We start from the raw sequence: 15,024 nt of genomic DNA, 5'->3' as shown, positions 1-15,024 counted from the left end.
GATAAAACAACAATACATTTAAAAGGAGAGGATACGATTACTATTGTGTTCTTTCTAGTCTCACAACGATCGAAGAACCTTTGACGAAGGAATGATCGAAGTATATACTGTAGTACGTACTTCGAGGAAGTGTGTTGTATTGGCTTACTTCGAGGATATAGGTCAGTACATCGCGTGTGAAATTGCGATTCCTGCGACTAATCAACCCTAATCGAGTTCCCGTCCTCGTAGATTTGATTTCTTAACTTTAACGTGAATCTTTTGGGGCGCGTTTAACTGGCCGTTTTCGTCGCACAACTTTAATACCGTGACAGCGATCTATGAACCAAGTCAGCAAGTACAAAAATTTCGAGTAAGACCGTTACGATACAGTTGGCACGCGATTAAACAATCCCGTTGCTCGTGCCATGCAACTGTTTTACTGTGTTTTGTTGTATCGTTCGGGAATGACATAGCTTTTGCATTTCCCAGGGAGATGCCCGTGAGGAATCGACCGCGTTCTTTTTTCATAAACGACATATCGCGGAATCGGATTTTTGACACCTTATCCTCGCTCCTTAATTCGTAAAATTTTATTCATTTAGTTACGCGATTACTTATTTATTTAAAGTTACATCCAGTTTATGGTTATTAGTAACTACATTATAATATAAAATCATATCACGTTGCAACGTAATAAATACATTGTTTAATTTGGATTATAATATACGTAATTATGATTATAATAATTACAATGTATTAGATTGTTCGAATAATTCGCAGTATCCGTAACTGTTTGTCTATTCTGTTCTGGTCTGTATATTGTACATCTGATGGAGCCGGAAGAATATTATTTATCATAAATTGAAGAGAGAATTGGAAGGATACTGTTTGTCGGAAATTTTTGAAAAATTATTCTACAAGATTATTTACGAAACATTTCTATACATTGGATAATTAAAGTGAAATATTCAGAATTGGTGAAGAAAAAAGGTATCGTTTCCAATGAAAACATTAGACCATTTTCAATAAGGAAACAAGTAAAGAACGTTGTAGACATCCAACAAGTCAACTTAATCAATAAGTCTACCTGTTCATCAAGAATTTAGCACATTTTCCGACTATCATATTATTCTGATCTTTAAAAAACTTTTGTTTTACCAAAGACTAATAAAGGGAAGGATGTCTTTCAGAAATATAGATTGAAAAGAAATAGCTCTTGAAGGATATCAAAATCTATCAGTCAAGTACAATTGCGTCCTTCTAAACATTAGATTTTCATTTCCCAAAATCTGTTGTTATTTATTTACTTAGATTTTCTTGGTTGCATCAGTCCATCTGAACCATTGGGAACCACATTATTTACGTAACAGTAATTACAGGTAAGAATACGTGTTATGTTAAATTAAATGAAAAACGCTGATATGTTTCAAAAACTTGGATATATTTGAGAATGACTTCACAGTTCGAATCACTCGATTAGGATTTTCGTTGATTCTGTACGATCTTCTTTCACGATGATATTTCGGGCAAGATGCGATGATACCAGTTTATATGGTAGCCAAAACTCCATAAAAGCTTTATAAGAACGTCTGCCTTTCTCTGAGGAAAATAGTGCTCTTAAATTCATCTGGAGGAACTCGCTAATGAGATCTTGAACAAGAGGCATGCGAATAACATGACCTAGAATTGAAAGTTCAGTGTAAGTAGTACGAAGCATGTAGACGAGTTTGTTGGAAGATTAGATCGAGAGATTGTAGAGGATAGGTAAATTTGCATCCAGCGCGTTGCCCTTTAATTTCGCGAGTTTAGAGTGAAAAATAAGTGGCGGTGGGTCGTCTCGATCATCAGGCTCGTAATTTTCTAGCAATGTTTGCGGAATACAGGAACAAGCGAACTATGACCCGCGTCAAAAGTGGGTTAGAGCAATTGTGACGTCACTCTGCGGCAACCTAGTTACATCCACCTCCTCTTTCACGTGGTATCACAGAGGCTACCTATAGACAACACTGCGGTAAAGTAACGAGCTATCATGTCAGCTATTGTTTAAACCTTCCTTCGTTTAACTAGAACCTGAATATCTTCTTGGAGAGAATGCTTTGCGCGCAGTTCGGTTCCTTAAGACCGTAATTTATTGGGTCTTTTGTATTTAGGATCAGAAATCGATTATATGAGTAGGATATTAAAAGTAGATTTAGATATTATTTTAATAAAATATTTGAGAAATACTGTTTAAATTATATATAATGATTATTTAAATAATATATCATATTACATTTTGTTGAATATCAGTTTTGGAATAATTTATACGAATAGAAGAAAACAAATGATTTTTATCTCAATTATTTTATGATTTAACTATCGAACGAAATCAGTTTTATTTTGTATTTTAGTATATAATAATATATGAAATAATTCTTGTTTCTATTATCAAGATATTTATAACGAAAAGGAAATTACATTATGCGTTACAAGAAGATAAGTAATAGCATACATGGGTACACGTATAATAAAGGTATCGTGATCACGTTTTGACTTCAACACATTCATGTATGCTTTAACGTAGTCTTCTTTCTCTATTCCTCGATCTACTCGTAAATCAGAATTGAGCAAACGAACGAGTAAAAGAAAGTTTCATTCATTGTCCGATTTCAATTCTTTTTTCATTTATTCGTTCATTCGTTCTTTCCTCATTTGATTCCAATTCCTTATTCGCTCATTCATTTCTCTAAGGAAATTAATTTTGCGTTTTCTGATAGGTTCTAGTGAAATATTTCAAAATGTCAAATAATGAATAACAGGTGACAAATAAATTTCCCATTTATTTATCATTCACGGGTAACGACTAATTATAGAATATGCGTTATTTGTGAATAATCTTTTCCTAGCATTACATTTCTAAACACCTATTCTACGTACAATGTTTCATTAATTTTTAGGAAATTTCAATATTTTCTCAAGTTTCTAATTTGTTTATCTGTATGATTCGTATTATTATAAATAAACACGATATTGTAAAGCATTGCTATAAGAAGTTCAATTAATTATCCTTCTGGCAACTAGAGGATCAAAGTTGCTTGTTATAGGATTAAGCGTAGTAGGAGAAACGCGTTACGTGTTCCACAGCCGGTTTGATTGCTAAAATACTGCAATCTTCTCCGTGATATAACGATACTGTATAATTGTTGGCATTACGGAACTGGATATTCGGGTTATTCCGTAAATCACTGAACTAACCAGAAACATAAGCTGTTGGTGGGTTAGGTCAGTGAAGCAGGTTAACTACCACCTATCACAGCATTCAAGACGTGATAAATTCGTGTTCTGATGGTAATCTTGTGTCTAAAATTAGAATGAATTAGGAAATGTCCATAACAGTAATACACGCTATGTCGTAATAAACAAACATTATTTAGACCATTATCGTACATTAATGGCGTAAATGTACTATGTGATCCGAAACTTTCTGTACGCATGGGAAAAAGTTTTTGCAATCTTCAGAGTCAGTTCATTATATTACTCAATTCATGAGGATTTACTGAAATGTTATCTTGGAAAACTTTTCAGACAAAAATCTATCACAAATGCAGATAATAACCATTGTTATCTGTAGTATTAGTCTGAATATTTAATATAATAATAGATTAATTCAAATTAAATTGAAAGTGAAGACTAAAAGCATACGATGACAATTAACCATAAACGTATACGTATAAATAATTCTACTAATTTTTAATATTAATATTTTCTGTTTTAATATTCCACCACGTCATAAATATCATTTTAAAAATATTATCAAACATGAAGAAAAATCACTAATATGAATAATAATAATAGTAAAAAAATGAAATACGTAAATATCGAGATAAGTTCAATGCAATGTATATACCGTGTTTATAAAAAATTCACAGATAATAACTATGGAATCATTAGAAATGCTCGCTATCACATCATGTAATCTACTTTATAATAACCTGTAAACCTTGCGCTGCCCTTTCCCTTGCAGGAAAGCTCTGTCAGTTAGAAATCTCATTTTCCACACAAACGAAACTGGGTTAACTATATCTGCCACGAAGCGTGACCTGCTTCCCGATTACATTTTCAAGTCATTACATTTTCTATTCCGTCCGTCGTTAACATATTCTGTTTAATTGCCGGCTTTATTGACCATAGCAACTAATCTTATCAAGGTAATTCGTTTCGGCTCATTGACGATCTGTTTAATCAGCATTCTTAGCTTTATCTGCATGGAGATTGCATTCGAGATTGTTCTGTGTTCCAATACAAGTTTAGGCTGTCCTGTAAAGTATCTTCTCAGCTATACTGACAAACTGTTTGCAAATTCATTGCAATAATCGAATAGTATTAAAGCGTCCTGCTTTATTAAGTATATGACAAGCTGGTTGTTACATCTTCTTGCGCCAAGTTTTAAATAACAATACCAACAAAACAACATCTTCCCTCTTACAGACTATCAAAAAATCCCCAAGTAGCAATAAACTCTCATGACCCGATAACAAAGCGAATCGTCCCACGACGATTGTTGATCCAATCCAATTAGACCAGCTCTCTCCTATCTCTAAATAAGACAAAAAAATCACATTTTACAGGGATTAAATTAACGATTAGCTCGCTACATTAAACGCTTCCTTACAGAAAACCAGCAATCTCGCGATCGAGATAAGTTGGCATCGCGGGTAATCTTTCGCGCGATTTGAAAACGGTTTCCCAGGTATCGGTGGTTCGTTTCTCTTCCAACGAACGCTTACGAATCTACGATGAAATTGCAGACGTTGTCTGGCTGCTTAAGCCCACCGAGATTGCTCCCTGTTTCCCGCACGACACGTACTTATTTCGCAGAAGGGACAACCGTACGATAACTGCACCGATGCGATGGCTCAAGAGGGTTGGTTGATTCTAAAAGAAGAGACGAAATGCGAGAGGATAAAGTGATGCAACGGTTGGCGTTTGGAAGAAGCGGTGTGTCTCTGAGGAAGAAGAGAGGAAAGGCAAGAGATAGACGCGTACGTGGCACGGAAGAGAGAAAGGTGGCCGAAGAGCCGTCTGCAAATGGCATGGATTAGGTAGTCTTCCCTTGGAGAATCCGCGTTTCCTTCCGAGAACCTGCGAAGAATGCCTTTTCGCCGTATTACATTCCTCGTAGAATATGAAGACATCTCTACCCGCATGTGCTACGTTAGCTCTCCTCCCTCGATGCAACCCATCAGAGCATTGTCTTTTGTGTCACGTGTACACGCGTTACATCATGCACACCTGTTCGATACAGTTTGCCAAGATGAATGTAACGCTTGGGTCGTATCTGCTGACTTCTGTAATTTCATTAGCAGGTTTGCGAATGTCTAGGTTAATCTATGTCTTTATACAATGGGATTTAAATACAGATATTTCACATGTTAAATACTATAACGGGTAAACCGTAGATGTTTGTGTATTTCGGATTTGAATGCGAAAACTACAGAATGTATGCATTATACGAGAATATGTAACATATTTGAAATAAAATACCCAGTAAAATAATTAAATAAATAAATAAATAATACGTGAAATTATATTTTCATTAGTGCTCTTAAAATAATTTACAAATCAATAGAAAAGTAAATAATTAAATTTTACATCGTACATTCAGCGAAAAGAAGTTCCGAAAGTATTCTCCAAATACTATAGAATTTTACATTTCCTGACAATGATCGTTTTTCTGTTCGCCCCTGCAGTTCATAACGCTCGTGTGATCTACGCTATCTCGTAAGCAGCAGCTTTTCAGGTCAAACCTGACCCGTAGCAGGGCTTCCAACACATCCAATCCAAACCCGTTGAATCAAGTTTCCATTTCGATCAACGGTTATCGGTTTCGCCTCCGTGTTTCTTTCGAGAAAGCGTTCCAGAGTCTGGACCAGGGAACTGCGGGTAAAATGTATTCGCGACAGGCAATTTTGGAACGTCCGCCATTCGACTGGACGTAGCCGAAGCTATGGTTATTCCGTTCGGGCGAATTGTTGCGAGCAGCTCGATTTCCATTCGCAGCAAATCGGCCGGAAGGTCGCGAGGGTAAAATTAGCCACGCGGAATGAAGCACAACGGAAACCCAGGAATTCGGCTGCCTGTATCACGTTCGAATAGTAGTTTGTTAAGATGTGGCAGAATGGTACAAGTTAGAAGAGAGTACAAAGTGCGATCTAAAAGTTCAGACATCTTTCATACCTAGACTGTGGTAAGGGTAAATTATACTTAATGATACTGTTTTTTTAGAGATGACATTTATTCTTCGATTTTAACATAAATTGTACATTTATTGATACTACTCATCTCAAAACAACGTTCATTAAGCTAACCTAATAGCCACCATATTTATTAACCTAATATATATGGTGTACATATAGAAACGCATAAATTGTGTTTGATTTAGCAAGAACTTTCCGCTCAGACGCAAATCATTTCTGCATATTCGAGGACTTCGGTTTCGATTATCCTCCGTTATTAAAAAAAAAGAAAAAATAAAATAAAATACCTAGAAGACGAAGAAGGCAGAGAATAGAAAAGTAGAAGCTAAGAGGACAGGCCGTTGAGGAAAGCGAACACAGAGAAAAACCGATGTGCGAGGGACCGTCGAGGATTGGTTGACTCGGGTAGCGCGGGGTTCCTGGTAATTTCCCGAGGGTAAAGGTAGAGAAACGTGCTGGTTTCCTCGTTCTTTTCGTTCTCGTAAGCCACGCCGACTTCGTCGTAGTGGACGAAGCCGCTAATCTCTCGAGTTGTACCGCGAGAAATCCAGACAGAGAAATAGGAAATGGAAAGTCCTTACAATGGACTGTGCTCTATGGCAATGGTAGCTGGCTGATGGCAATGGTTGTTCCCATTGCCAGCGTCCAAAGAAGGAAAAGTCCTCTCCTATGTTCGATTCTCGATAACCCTGACTACTCTATCAACTCTGTGCTCCGGTACTTTTCGTTTTACATTCGCACCTGCTGTGTTACGTAGACTAGTATCTTTGATCGTGCATTGAACGATCACTGGATATAAATGTGTGAATACGAGGGTAATAGAAAAGCCAGTTGCGAGAAGGTCGAAGGAAATCTTTTGTGAATTTTGTAGCTTCTCAACTTGGTTTCCCCGGTTTCTTGAGTTTGGAGATTAGAATGGAAATCGATACAGTTGGAGCAGTTTAAACGAACGTGTTTCGTGGTTATTTGAGAATTATACATACGTAGTGTCCATTACATGTCACAAAATTATTTATAAATATGCGTGTGTGTGAATATTTCATGTTTAGTTTCTTAAATATAGCTGTCCATTATATTCTTCTGTTTCTTTTTTAACTGTTTATTCCACTACTATTTAATAGAATAGTAAATGTTTGTTGAAGTTAAATTTTGAGCCATTTTGTCTCATTTCCGTTTCCTTTTATTGTATTTAATTTTATATACGTGATATGACGAAATATTTTTGTGACAAATCCAAGATTGAATTTTTATGTATAAGCTTAGAGTAACCTATTATATTATCACATCATTCATTTGTCTCTTCTGATTGGAATTAGTAATGAAAATTCCATTATATTTTTCTTCAAACGTGTCATATTATTCGTTATATTTGATAAAAAATTACTCAAAGCAAAATGTAATCCAATAGATACTTATTCGAGTAACATCCAACTCTGTCCTTAAATAGCACATATATCTATCCAAGCCATTCTTCTTATCCTCATATGAGGGTAAAATACATTCAAAAAATAAAACTGTATATTTACATTAATTGGTAGAATATTAACACATAAATGTATCATAGAAAGCGTTAAACTTGAATGAAATATGTCCGTCTATCAGAATTTATCCAGTCTTCGTTATTCGAACATTAAAATTTACCTTAATCTATTTTAGATTATTCAACAATTTTTGTGACCAAAACATGATGCTAGTCAAATAGGCCAAGGCGCGTGATCTCCGAAATTCAGTGTATACTGAAGAGATCGAACAATGGCAATGTTTCACGCAGCGTGCAATTTGTTTGTCCCGCCTGTGCCAACAGATTTCTACGTTGTGTCTTAATTTGCTGGAATTTGACAGTGTTGGAACGGACGTGAGCAATAAAAACGTCCCTCGAGAGATCGGCGGGACATAAATTTAAATTTCGTGGGGTCGAAAAAGGAATCGAAGGTCGATCGGTCCGCCACAGGAAAAGGGGAGCGAAGCCAGGGGTGGAGCCGCGGGGCGAAGAGTTTTTCCAATTTTGTAAATCTGTCATAAATAAAGGCGAACATGCGACGCATTCGGCCAAGAGTTTTCACCCTGGATTTCGATGGGGTCGCTTTCATGTGTCGGTGACGTTTTCGAGCAGTATCGTAATCTCTAGGTGGATTGGCCGTTATTTATCACGCCCAGGTTACTCGCTACCCCAAGAACGTCAAAGGGACGGTGATTATAGCCGTCCGTTCGGATCTACGTATCGCGTAATGCTCCGACTAAATGTGACTTTTAATGCCGCCTAACTTTATCGATAATCACTGGCAAATGTGTTGAATAAGGAGACCTTTACCGTCATTATCTGGAAAAATAAGATGGAGCTTTGGATTTATTTATTCAAGGTCACGTGAATCTTCTGACTATTATGGAGCACAGTAACTTAACAATATAATAATGCAACAGTAACATTTTAAGAAGATATAATTTGTAGAATTATAGCGATTACAGTAATTTCAGAACTAAATGAGACTTGGGTGAGAGATAAAATTTGCTTCTTTTGTGAAAGACATTTCTGCAGCTTAATGGATGGCCCATTGAAAAGATATAATTGCAGTAGCTCCACTTTTTTGGTTAATTGTGGGTAGTATGTGTGCATGTGTGTTAGGTTGGCGTGGCTAATTCTCAGTTTCGTAAGAACTACCTGTTCTCTTCTGCTGAAATGAAGTGTTGCACTTTTATCAAAGTATTCGAAGTAATCTTTGAAATCAAGCTTCGTCGATACAGTATCATTTGTATAGCGTACAATCTCCTATTCATCTTCAGATTTGTAACGCACAATTGATCACGAAAGCATCCAGTCGTATCAGACATTCAGAAAGATTAAACGTAAATGGATCGTCGACCTTTGAACAAAAATGTATACGTTACATCGATCTAAAATTAAAATACTTCTTTCTTAAAAAGTGTTTCTATTGAAGAATCACAAGCTATGCCATAAAGTTAACATAAATCCTTTATTATCTTCCAAATATCATCCACTTGTTCTACCGTTAATTTTTTACGAAGCGCGGACACGGTGGCGTTGGTACAAAGATAAGAAGCAATAACGACATTACCATGAAAAAACTGTCTGCAACGACGTTAAGATCTTCCTGGCAATATCGCTGGAAGTCGAACACTCGGGGTGCAGTGATAGCGATTTTCGAGGACTTTATCCATGCCGAAGAGGCATCGAGAGAGAAAGACAGGAAAGAGTTGCTCGATGATAAAACGAAGAGTAACATGCAAAAGAGGTGGCTGGAGCGAAATGAGGTTGTGAAAGCGAATAAAGAAAGAAAAGGAAGGTCTCGACAGATGTTTCAGCTCTTGGCAATTACTCGTCGCGGTGTGCCCGACGTCAAGAGAGCGAAAGGCAAAAGAGACGACAAGTAGAGGTCGTTTGTCGATTGTCGACGCTCTCTGTTGCCTAGATAAGGCGACCATTGCTATGCGCGCCACCTACCTACCAGATACTAATTTGCTTTTCCCTCTGCGCCTTCCGGTTGCATTAAAGTTCAATCGTTCGTTGAACGACGGCTAATAATCCTGGGAAGCGATTCGATTTCTCTTCCAGTCGCTTTCCTTTCTGTCTTTCCATCTATCTCCTTTCCCTGTTGGATTTATTACGCGAGTTTCTCGTCTATCCATTACATATAGGTGAATCCCGTGGTTTTTCACAAAATCGAGTCTTCGGCAATTTTAGAAGTTCCTACGCGATGTGGTGAAATTTAACGAGTTGATAAGATTAGTCGGAAGTGTATGGTAATTGTGTTATTCATATCGGGATAATTAGAAGGGTAGACGGTATGTAAATATGTTTAACGTATGCTGAACACGGATATGGCAGTTTGAAGGTCTTGGAGCCTATACAGTGCTTCCGATAAAACTCTGTGTTTGATGTGGACTCTAGAAACTTTGGATTATGATTAGTACTACTTGCTATTATTATTAACTTCTGCGCTTCTAAAATTGTATACTTGTAATTGTATAATTGAATAATTGTAAACTATCACATGTATCTACTAAGAGTTTTTCTCATATGTTTAAGATTGTTGATACATAAAAACATATTATACTTTCTTTATTGTATATTTCTTATATTTTTCTTATATATTTCTTGCAAAGTAGCAGATGAGCTACTGTTTCTTTATATTTTTCGACAATTAGGTACGGTCGAGAGATATCTGAAGCCCCTATAAGTATTATCAAAAATGAAGGTAGTATGATTTTAATAATATACGCAAGCTTGATAACGAAATCGTATTGTAAAGTCAAGTATCACAGTCTACACCATAATCTTGTAAATCTCGAGAGGCCTAAATGATTTTCTGAATTTCACCCAAAATTTCGATACTATCTGTTGGATATATAGTACATTTGTATAGTACGTATGAGAGTGAGGGAACGTAGAGTGAAAACACACACAAGTATGTATTCCATCTCTAGTATGTATGTGAGCGTCGCATGATGGCCTAGGACTGCGTTGAGACAAAAGAGAGAAACGTAGTGTGAAATCTCGTGCTCTAGGCCTCCGGCGACTAGTCCACGTGGCGAGCAAAGTTATGTGAATATTAAAATCAAGTTCTTTCTAAAACCTCTGCAAATTCTCTCCATACTTTAACACTATCTAATATATATGTAAACTTGAAGTGTACGTGTAAGTGATTCTTTCGTAGTTCTAATAATTTCCACCTAGTGGTATTCAAAGAAAGATTCTTTCTTTCTATTCAGATTTGAAACGTTGTGAAGCTTCGGAAGGGCTAAGCAAATTCCAAAATTTCTTCAACTATTCTCTTGTACTTGGTATCTCTCCTTTTATCGCATTATCTGAGAGGTCCTTTAATCTCTCGTTGCAGACAACGGCTGTTACGTGCTGTGCGCCGTACTCCATTCTCCGCAGTGGCTTATCCTTTCTGATAATTAACGTGGCGCCCGATACTATTTATATGTGATAGCAAACTCTCGGTTCACGCGTTCGGCTAAGCCTGTAGCCCGGCTGCTACAGCAGCATACAACCATGGTGTAATTTCGTCGGGCACCCGCTCGTGCTTCCAATTACCGCGAAATCGTATTAATCCCCGCGAAAATCCCGTGTCGAGGTGATAAACGCGCCCCGACGCGGTTGCACCGGGATTACGCGGCCATGCCACCTGCGGCGAAGATATGCTGTTTACATGGGACCGACACCTTTGAGAAAAATTTCCTCGAAGTGGAAATACAGTAACGTACAACAGTCTTACATTGTCTTCACGACGAACGAAAGTGTTGCGATTTTACTGATACGGATGATACGGATTGTAGATCGTGGATCCTTGTGCATTTATGAGAAATTTTATGAGAAGTTGAAAAATGCACAGAATGCACGTAATACGCAAAGATATATAAAATATCCTGACTGTAGTATTTGCTATGATATCTAGTAGATAAAACAAATTTCTGTCAAGATTCCACTTTTTAAATTATAGTCATAAAAGTATGAATAATTTTTTAATAAACTTCAGAACTTTAAGAAGTTTATTTTCATTGTTGGCTTTCTTTTCTGCTTTCTTACAGTTTATATAATTTCATATGTACTCTATAATCATTAGATCCAAGCCTTTATATAGCGTAGTATTTTCAAAGAAATTTTGGGCCATAAATGTCCTAGGTGAAAAAATAAAATATATATCTGAAAATTGTATTTCTATTTATACATCGTTATAATAATATGTGAAAATATAAATACGCAAATTATGTAAAAAAAATTGGTCTGTGATATCACGATGGTAGAATGAAGATCGTCGATGTCGAGGACGAAGAATACTCGAAGGTAGGGAGTGAACATAAGAAGTTGGCAACTTGGTGCAAAATCGGCTCTACAGGTGGGCGGTTATAACCGAGGTTTGCCTGAATGTTTCCTGAAATCTCTGGCCACTGCAACCATTAAATAGAACTTAATCATTAGATTCGCAATTTTGTAGTTACTTTTCATTGATAAAAGTGAAACAATTTCAATACATAAGTACTTATCCTTTGCCCTAAGGGAAAAAAGGCAACGAACTTGGAATTGCATGACTGGTCGAACAGGTTGACTGCAAAAATTATAGGCTTGCAACCATTGAGAATCTAGAACGAAGAAGGGCGAATGTTCGTTCTACTGGACATCTGTTTCGTTTCACCGCCCTTTTCTGTCGATTAGCACCGAAATTATCGTGGAAACAAATATTATAGTCACTACAGGCGCTGCCATAATTCATGGTCATTCGAAAATCTTATTTCTAGTTAGTAAATCCTTCATGTTTGGTGTCCATTTAATATATATTATTCTAGAATAAATATTTCCTTTATTTCGTAATGAATTCCTTAATGAAAAATTTTTGATGAAAAGGATATATTTGTTACCTTACAAAGTTGAATAAAAAAAAACGATATATATGTTACATAAAAGATATTGTTAAGTTTCAGAAGAATTTGAAAAAGTCAATGTGTAGTACATGTTACACATGTATAAATAATAAAATCTTTCGAGAAAATGTTCCTTAAACGGCAGTTGAAACTGAGGAAATTTTGTGGTGTCAAATGCACACGTCACGAGTGAATTTTATAGCGATGTTATCTCGGGAGGAGGAAGGCTTAATAAATACTTCATGCATTTCGCGTGAATTTCGATCGGTCGTTTGAATGTTTTATTAGAGCGTTTAACTCTATCGAATCGAGCGCCAAACTGGACACGGTATTAATCGAACAACCGATTCGTAATCAAACAGTGGTCACACGTTGCCTATGAACGTTAACAATTTACCCAATTAACAGTTCATTTAGGGGCCGCGAATCAATCATGCAGGTGAATTGGTGTTGCAAACGCATTTGTGATACAAGCGTCTGACGCTTCTGACAGATGAAAAATCATTCACAAGATTGAAATATATTCCACGTTTCTTTATATAAACGAAAGAAATTCGTTATGTCGAATCTGTAATTATAATTAGGTTAGTACATAATTATGAAGTGTTACTTTTTCAAGTAAGATGTTAAGTTCTTTAATATATGCATAGTTCCTTTAAAATATCGTATATATTTAATCAACGGGTTGTAGATCTTTATGCATTTTTATTTTTATTTATTTTGGATTTATTTTCATTTATTTTTAATATGAAAAAATGCACATAATATGAAAAAATATGTGAAACATCCAAAGTATAGTACTTCTTATAATATTAAACGTATGAAATAAATCTATAGTTATATTATCGACAGTTTATTAATACAAAAGTTTTAGGTTATAACATATGAAGTGTAGGATTTTTAACGATTCATGGTCCACTGAACTCTATAAAGAATGCCTTTAAAATCAAGAGACTTTTGTGAAATACATCAAAAATTGTGTTGCAAATTCAGATTAATTTCTGAATTCCCGTAACACACCGTATTCAATTTCAAGCTTTCATTTCTATTTGTTCGTTTCATTTCTGAACAGATTTAATCTCGTAAGCGGAAAAGTGATCGCAATGTACAGTACACTGTATTGATTTGTATTCTTGTTACGCATCTACGTCGTTAACATATATTTGCATATGTTGTTTGACGAAGTTCTTTGTAAACCGCACGAATATATATACATATACATGCAACTGCGTTGTATATATGTATAATATATCACAATTGCAAAAAGTTTACGATCTCTGCAATATAAAGTATAAAAATATAAAAATCCTAATACATACATATATTATATTATATTATATTTCTTTTCTAGGTGCATATGTATTTTGAATCCTACTGTGACGATTTGAACACACTAGTAAAGAGATAATATTATCTGCTCAATAATTAGTTGAATATAATAATTACAGTCGTAACAATAATTTATGATAAAATATCCTTAAATACATACTTCTTATAACTAAACCAACAAACCAACGATCAATCTAAAATAATATTTCTTGCCCCGGCCATTATATTCAAGCATACTCCTATGACCTAATAACAAGCATTATTTTTTATTCAAAGAGAAATAGGATACACGATACAAATACAAGAATGTGATACATAAAATACAAGAAATATCCGAGGAACGATAACGATAATGATAAGAATAGAAACATGTACTGTTTTGAGTTCCTTTTAAACTAATAAACATACAACGAGACTGCGAGGAAATGGGAACAATGGAAGTCAATGGCGAGGTATTTTTCTGGTTCGATGTGGTAGGTCTGCACGTAACAAATGGCAGGCAGCCAAAGGGATCGAAAGGTAATAATCGTAAGACATCACGATAGAAAATAGTTGGTTAATGGTAAAAGTTGAAATCGGTTGGTTCCGGTAGAAAAACAAACGCAGTTATAACTGTAACTCGCATAATCGCGAGAACGAGCACTAGGGAAGAGATATCGACGAGATGTAACGTTGCATACCGTACGTAAGGTAACGGATTTTCGATATCCTACTTACGAACGGTTACGTGATCGCTGGTGATCGAAGACTGACACTATTACATCGTTGCAACCAGCAGGGATCTTCAAGGAATGTAGTCCGATTTATCTTATCCCGTAGTAACGACCAGATCGTACGTGCGCGCAGACTACTGTTCGCATAAAACATTACCATAGAAGATCTAGCAACTTCAAGGAATTCTGTAATACAGTTTAACGTTGAAAATGTAATAAGTACTAAAGTATGTTTAAATACGCACGGGATGCTGTTTATGTAAGACACTATGAGAATAAAATATGATAGGAGAATAAAAATAGGATTAGGAACTAGGAGGAATTATATTAGAGAGTATTCCTTGTATTTTAAAAGAGCTGGAAAGGTAAGTAGCTTTAAAGGA

General features: G+C 35.9%; 1 protein-coding gene across 3 annotated transcripts in view; it reads left to right on the top strand.

Annotated features, from left to right (window-relative positions):
* The window catches only part of Fas1 (fasciclin 1 Fas1 domain-containing), a 378,308-nt gene that overhangs the window by 195,349 nt on the left and 167,935 nt on the right, over window positions 1-15,024 (top strand). The gene's annotated exons all lie outside the window — the stretch shown is intronic.

Source organism: Bombus flavifrons, chromosome 9 (assembly GCF_040668555.2).
Source record: "Bombus flavifrons isolate JBK064 chromosome 9, iyBomFlav1_principal, whole genome shotgun sequence".
NCBI classification, from domain to species: Eukaryota; Metazoa; Arthropoda; class Insecta; order Hymenoptera; family Apidae; genus Bombus; species Bombus flavifrons.
This window is presented reverse-complemented; position numbering and strand designations above follow the sequence as displayed.